The 8,265-nt window shown below is 35.7% G+C and overlaps 1 pseudogene; it reads left to right on the plus strand.

Annotated features, from left to right (window-relative positions):
• LOC131900219 (large ribosomal subunit protein uL6-like) overlaps nt 1-7,550 on the plus strand; it is a 60,900-nt pseudogene extending 53,350 nt beyond the window's left edge.
• Nucleotides 7,551-8,265: the final 715 nt, after the last annotated feature.

Below are 8,265 nucleotides of genomic sequence, written 5' to 3' on the forward strand. Positions count from 1 at the left end.
GGCTTCAGGTTTGTTTTTATTAATAAGACCTTCTAACAATTCTGCTACAGTATCTACAGAGACAACTGAACCAAGCCCAAAGAACTCATGAACTTTAGACTGACAGCTGTTGAACCTGCATGGGACTGTACTAGACCCTCTGCATAATGGAGACAGATGTGTAGCTGGGTCTGTTTGAGAGCTGCCTGGCAATGTAATCAGGATCTATCACTAGTGCATGATCTGGCTTTCTGGATCCCATTATCTGTGATCAGATACTTTGCTCACCCCCTGATAAAGCAGGGAGGGTCTTGGTCCTACCTCAACTGAATGTACTAAGCTTAGCTGTTTGTGCATGGGAGAACTTACCTTGTTGGAGGAGGGGATGAGGGGTGGGAGGGTAAAGGTGGTGGGGACCGGGAGGAGAGATGAGAGAGAGATCTGTGGTTGGTATGTAAAATGAATAAACAATAATAATAAAACAAAAAGAATAAAAGATAAAATTATTTGGTGAATAAAGATTTATATATAAAGACTGAGGTAAATATATGTTTACAGAATAAAATCTAAAAGCCTCTTATAATTAAAAAAAGAGTTCATTTCATACTTTGGAAATATATGAATACATGTTTTGTGTTTCATTCTAAATGATGGCCTATTTTTTCTTTCACTTAAGAATTGCTTTGTAGTGAAGACAGTCAACACTAAACAAACTCAATGGCATTGGGGCGGGAGGTTGTCTCATAATGTTGTGTCATGTGCCTGGGCTTTTTCTTCTTACATGCACTTTATGTACATATTATGGCTTCTAATTTTGTGTTTTTATGTGGTTCCTGTGTGTTTGAACATATGTGTCTGTGTGTCCATTTGTGTTTCTTGTGTTTTTCTTCGGCCTTTTTTCTTATGTTTTGTCCTTTCTTTATTATTTTTAATTGTATTTTGTTTTATTCTTATTCTTTAGATGTCTGCTTGTTTTCTAAGGAGAGAAGGAAAATGTGTGAATTCTGGTGGGAGGAGAGGTAGGGAAGATCTTGAAGGAGTTAGAGGAGGGAAAATTGTAGTCATAATACAGTCAATGAAAAAATATATTTTAAATAAAAGAAAAACAGAAAAGTGATATTTAAATATTTTTATTTATGTTTATGTATGCATGTCTGGATGAGTGGACGTTGTGTATGTGAGGGTGCCAACAAAAGTCAGAAAAAAATGTCAGATCTCCTGGAACAGCATTTGCAGGTGGTTGTCAGTCTGCCAAAATGGGTGCAGAAAAACAAACTCCTGTCCTCTGGAAGAATAGCAAGTGCTCTTAAACTCTGGGCCATCTCACTAGCCCCCAAGAAGTCTTTTATTGAGTCATATTTAATTATAATGATCAAAATTCTACCTCATTTTTAGGTAGTGTTTTTGTGTTTTGTCTACAAATTTAACACCAAAATTAAGGTTACCTAGAATTTTTGCTGTTATCTTTTAGACTGTGGGCTATTTTATATTTTTCATTTATGTATATGATTCAATTATGTATCAAAATACACATAACTAAAGACTAATGTAAGTATACTTTAAATCTTTCTGCATTAATTCTTTTTAAATATACTAGTTCACTAATTCTTTGAGAGTTTCATATGAAAGATTTTGATGAATCCATAGATCTTAAAAGTAGTTGTATATACACTAACTATATTACAACTTTTAATTCATGAATACAGGATAATTTTACATTTCTTTGTCTTCTTTATTCAGCAATTTCCTGTAGATTTTAGTGCACAATAATTTTTTTAACCTCCTCAGATTTAGTCTTCTTTATTTCTTTGTAACTTTTATTATAATTGAACTGTCTGAATTTACTCTTAGGATTTAGCATTATAAGTGTGGAAAAACTTAATGAATTAGAGATCCTTAGGTATATTTTGATTTTTTTAATTAGCTTTGCTAAGAATTCAAGATAACTGATTCCCAAATTCTATTCTTGAGTGTCATTGATAGCTTCTGTAGGGTCATTTGTATATAGGGTCATATCATCTGTGAATAGGAAGTGTTGTGCTTCCCTACGTTGGTTAACTTTTACTTCCTTTTTTTTGAATCAGAACATTATTAAGATGCAGTAACAAATGCAGACAACCCTGTCCTAATACTTACCCTTAGGAAGAAAACCATGAATGTTAGCAATGAGTTTTTCAAAGATTATCATATTGAACATGTTCCCTTTTATCAATGGTTCTCAACATTTTTCATGCTGTGATCCTTTAACACAGTTCCTCATGTTGTGGTGACCCCAACTATAAAATTATTTTTCTTTCTACTTCATAACTATAATTTTGCTATTATTATGAATTGTAATGTAAATATTTTCATCTTCTGATGGTCTTAGGTGACCCCTGAGAAAGGGTGATTTGACCCCCAAAAGAGTATCAACCCAAACTATGAAAATCACTGCCTTATATTTTTATTTTTCTGAGTAATTTTATTAAAACAAAATATTAGATACTGTCATGTTTTCTGTGCCAATTTAAATGGTCCTGTGTTTCTTCTCTTAATGTATATAGATATAGATACATGTAGATTCAACTAAGAAACTGTTCAATAGACTAAATGTTAGTGATATCAGTAACAGTGATAACATATTTATTAGATAATTTCATTGTGAGCTCAACTGTTTCACTGATTTTACTGTATTTTAATCACAGTTAAAATATAATATACAGTATTACATCTTTGAAAAGTCTGAAGATCACAGTTCCTACCATTGTTCTGTTTATTTTTCTTTCAAATAAAATGAAAACACTTTGAAATTGTACCTGACTCTGATTCTTTCACTAATTTTTGGTCAATTCAAATCAAGTTACCCTCATGAAAATTACACTGTATTTCTAAGGACTTCATTTCTTCTAAACTTTCTTACACTTAGCCATCACCTTGTTCTTTAACGCTTGGCTTGTGGGGCCCACATACCGGCTTGCTTTCTATTTAAATGATCATGCCAGTTATCTGTCAGCAATCTACTTGTCTATAGTAGTGAGATATAGTTTCACATTAGTTTTGTATTGTTTGCTTTTGTAATATTTGGCTTGGGCTATTTTAAGATTTTAAGAACACATATTGATGAAAGTTACCTAATATATAAGTGCCCAAAATGCCTATTCTAATCAAAATGTAGAATATTGCCATCACTACAGACGTTCTGTCTTGGTACTTCTCCCTTTTACTTTTATGCTCTCCTTAATGTCCAACATTATTCAGATCAATGCTTACTTTTGAAAGTTGAAAGTATCTGTTTGAAGGACAGAATGTGTATTTATGTTTTGGGCTTGTTTGCTTTTCTAAATATGACATTTATATATGCTTCTATGATTCCCATGGTTCAGCAATAAATCTACTTCCCATTATAGAAACACACTCAGATATGTCAATACATTTGGAAACTAAAAGATATTTGAATCACTTCAAATTATAACATTGTGTGATTGAAACTGCTATGAACATGTATGTTGCAGGGTATTTGATGACACTGCAAACCCTAGGACTGCATTATTTATTGAAAAACCTATTTCTAGTTGTGGCATGATTCAGCCCTAGCACATACTTTTATCCAAGAGCTTTCTCCTTGAATATTATAATCAGGATTAAATAAAATCAACCATAGATCAATAGGCAGAGCAAGTAACCAGATGACAGGGAAAAGCATAGATAGTAAAGAGAAGTCAGGAAGATGGATAGAGAGACACACTGGAAATAGAAGGGAGGGACACTGAGTTGGAGGAGTTTTGTTTGATATGGCATAGGAGAAAGTCTTTTTCTCAAACCTCAGTAGAGGGGGATGTTCAGCTGTGTGCTTTCTTTTCCTCTCTCAGCTAGTAGGTTTTCAGCCCAGCTGCTGGCTCTCAAGTCGTTAATTGATAAAAATCAAATGATTGGGATTTAGTTCAAAACATTTGGCACTCAAATACAAGGCAGGACCACACAGACAACAAAATCACTCTGGCCAGTACAAAATGAGAAAACACCAGATTTAATAAGACACCTGGGAAGTCCTCAAGGAGAAAGTTAAACAATATTAAAAGGAAAAATCCTCCCCACATTAGGTATGGAAAATACCATAACACAGGACATTAAAACTTTGTATAATGCTACTTTAGGTTGCTTGAAAATAGAAGCAGAAAATGAAAAGATAAATGACTTAACTGAGATTGGCACAATATCAATTATAATTGCTATCAGTCTGGTAATTCAAATTTTATCCTTAATAACCATAGTGGATTTGTGTGCCAAACATTAAAAGTGGACTGATAAGCTACAAGCCTTAAAAATGCTTATAAATGAAAAAAAGAAAAATACTCAAAGACAGAGGAATTTAGACAAGAACCTACATCACCACTGCATGATGAAACTGTAGAGGTATGACCCAAGGTTGTTAGAAACCAGGCCTTAGTTTATCCAGTCATTATATAAGAACTACCAGGAGTCAATAGGGACCCCTAAGGTTATCAACAAGTTAAATGGAGTCCTATAGAAATATTAAATTTGAGGGAATGTAAGGAAGCAGTCATTTCATATGTTATATACATTCACCCTATGTGAAGAAGATACTAAATTCATAGGCAACTCAGAACAGAATTATCCCCCAAGACTGGAAAGATTTGGCAACATCAATATTGGAAGCTGATTCTCAGTTACAAATGGCGAACATGCTGGAAAGAGGAAGCTAGAGACATAGAACAATGAAATGGTGCTAGAGGTATTAATATTTCCAATGATAAGTAGCTAGGTTAAGGAAAATAGATTGAGTTACAAAAGCAATTTGAATTTGATGATCACACCTTGGTCATATGTTGTTTAGCAGCTCTAAATGCTTGGGACAAGGTTCAAAAATCAGGAAAGAGGTCTGAGTCATTTACTAAAATTATATAAGGCCCAAAAGAAGCCTTCACTGATTTTTTTTGCAAAGAATTACTTCAACTATAAATAGAATAGTATTATATCTAGAAGTTAGACAAATATTAATTGATACTTTGGCTTTTGAAAATGTTAATTCATAATGCAAAATGTGATTAGGTCTTTGAAGGCAAGATTGGTACCAAGAGATGAATGGGTTAAAAGTATAGCTGAACTAGGCTGAGATCTGGGAATCCAGTGTAAGAGAGGGAGGAGGGATTATATGAGCAAGGGGGGCTGAAGATCATGATGGGGAAATCTACAGAGACAACTGAACTAAGTTTATGGGAACTCGTGAACTCTAGATCAATAGCTGTGGAACCTGCATGGGATCAAACTAGGACTTCTGCATGTGGGAGACAGTTGTGTAGCTTTGTATGTTTGGGGGAGATACTAGGATCGATCCCTGGTGCATGAGCTAGCTTTTTAGAGTCTATTCCCTATGGTAGGATGCCTTGCTCAGCTTCGTTTCAGGGGGGAAGAGCTTGTTCCTGCCTCAACTGAATGTACCAGGCTTTGTTGACTCCCCATGGGAGGCTTCACTCTTTTGGAGAGTTGATGGTGGGTGGGTAGCGAGGGGAGGCATGGGGAATGGAAAGAGAAATATGAGGGGAAACTGTGGTTGGTTTGTAAAATTTAGGCAATCTGTGAGAGAAGAGATACTGTGATAACACATTAAAACATTTCAAGTGTGGGTGAGAACCTGAAAAAAAGTACAGCTGATGTTGGATCTCATGTTTATGATTTTACTCTGGATAGAAGAAGTAATTATCTAAAAGTTTTAAGAAAAATTAAAATGTCAGATGTTTTAAGCAAGGTCATTTGAAAAGGGATTGTGGGCAAGGTGTTCCTAGAGACAATGTTTTTTATAAAGATAATAAAAAAAGAAGACTCTATACTTCTGGAGTACGCAGAAGATATGGCAAAGGCTGGCATTGGACTAATGAATGCAGATCAAGAAGGGATAAGCAACATAACCCTTTGCCATGTGGAAACACCATAAGGAGCTTCCTTCAGGCTCTATTATCAAATTTGATTCAATTATTCCCTGTCAATGTCCAAGAAACTCATCTACAGAGCAATTATGAGATTTAATGCCTGTAGTTAAAACAACACTGCTCTGAATGTAATCAAAGATAGACAGCTTCAGTAGATAGAATAAAAAGTTCAAGAGAAACAAGAAAACAAGTATTTTGACTAACTGCTATAAATGATCAGAGACCAAAGCTAAAAATACGAATAAATGGCATTGCAGTTGAAGGTTTACTAGACATAGGAGTAGATGTAACAATAATTTCACCCAAATGTTTGCATCCAGATTGGCCTCTTCATGAAGTAAATATTCAACTTCTAGAGGTTGGTCTTTCAAAGTTACCAACCACCCTACCTTTAAAATGATTAACTGACAAACCTGTGTTGGTAGAAGAATGGCCTTTGTCATCAGAAAATTTACCAACACTAGAACAGCTGGTACAGGAGCAGCTAAATGCTCGACATATTGAAGAACTGACCACTCCTTGGATAATACAATCAATCCACATGATCTATTAAATGGGTAACAGAATTTATTTATTAAGATATAAATTGAGGAAATATACTCATGACTACAGAACGGAGTAGACAGCAGAAGTCATCTTCTGATCTGACCAGAAGTGAATCCACCTTGCAGGCAGGAGCAGGGAGAAGGGCATGTGATGCTTCTCCCTTTCCTTATAAGAGGTCACATACAATGACAGGAAGCACCACCTCCTTTGGGCCATATAGCCCAAGGTCATGGGCAGAGCAAATACTATTACACTTGGAATTTTCTTATATTTGTCATTGAAAATAAATCTGGAAAATGTAGAATATTAACAGATTTAAAAGCCATAAATAAGGTGACTCAGTCAATGGGCTCTTTACCGTCTGCAACTTGCTTGCCTTCTTTATTACCTAAAGGATGGTCTATTATAGTGATTAATTTAAAAGACTGCTTTTTTAACTATACTTTTACAAGAACAGGATAGAGAAAAATTTGCCTTCACAGTGCCTACGTATAATAATGTTCAACCTGGATCTACTGTGAGAATGAAGACCATTCTCAGCAATCAGTCGACATTCCAGAAAATGTGGACATCACCCTGAAGGGGTACACAGTCATTGTGAAGGACCCCTGGGGAACCCACTGGAGGGACTTCAATCACATCAATGTAGAGCTGAGTCTCCTCAGGAAGAAGAAGAAGAGGCTCTGGGTTGACAAATGGTGGGGTAACAGAAAGGAACTGGCCATTGTCTGCACCATCTGCAGTCATGTTCAGAACATGATCAAGGGAGTTACACTGGGCTTCTACTACAAGATGAGGTCTGTGTATGCCCACTTCCCCATCAATGTTGTTATTCAGGAGAATGGGCCTTTGGTTGAAATCTGAAATTTCTTGGGTGAAAAATACTTCCACAGGGTTTGGATAAGCACAGGCATTGCTTTTTCTGTCCCTCAAGCCCAGAAGGATGAATTAAACCTAGAAGGAAATGATATTGAACTTGTTTCAAATTCAGTGGCTCTGATTCAGCAAGCCACAACAGTTAAAAATAAGGATATCAGAAAGTTTTTGGATGGTAATTATGTGTCTGAAAAGGGAGCAATGCAGCAGGTTGGTGAGTAAGACCTCAGTTACCCAGCTCCAGAAACAAGATTCTTCATTTATGTACGATTTGGGGTGTCTTTTGGGACAATAAAAGACTTATATTAAAAAATGAAAATAAAAATAAATAATGTTCAACCTGTTAAAAGGTATCAGTGGAAAATTCTTCCACAAAGAATGTTAAACAGCCCCACCTTGTATCAATATTTTGTACAACAACCATTAGAAATACTTTGTAGACAGTTTCCTCAATCTAAAATTTATCATTATATGGATGATATCTCTGTAGCATGAATCTTAAAAGGTCTTATTAATAAAAACAAACCTGGAGCCAGGTACTGGGGTGAATGCTGGAAAATCAGAGAGACAGAACACGTCAAAGCTAACCTCACCTTGCCAACTTCTTAGCCAATCCTGTTTCCTCAAAATGGAAGCCTTTAAGTCCTCATCCAGAATGAATCTCAGCTGAACTGCTGCTAAAGGCCTAAAAGCTTAACCAGACTCTAGTTCCTGGTTCTCATGCCTTATATACATTTCTGTTTCCTGCCATCACTTCCTGGAATTAAAGGCATGTGTCACCATGCCTGGCTGTTTCCAGTATGGCTTTAAACTCACAGAGATTCGGATGGGTCTCTGCCTCCAGAATGCTAGGATTAAAGGTGTGTGTGTGCCACCATTTTCTGGCCTCTATATCTAGTGGCTGTTCTGTTCTCTGATCATAGATAAGTTTATTAGG

The sequence above is a fragment of the Peromyscus eremicus genome, chromosome X (assembly GCF_949786415.1).
Source record: "Peromyscus eremicus chromosome X, PerEre_H2_v1, whole genome shotgun sequence".
NCBI classification, from domain to species: domain Eukaryota; kingdom Metazoa; phylum Chordata; class Mammalia; order Rodentia; family Cricetidae; genus Peromyscus; species Peromyscus eremicus.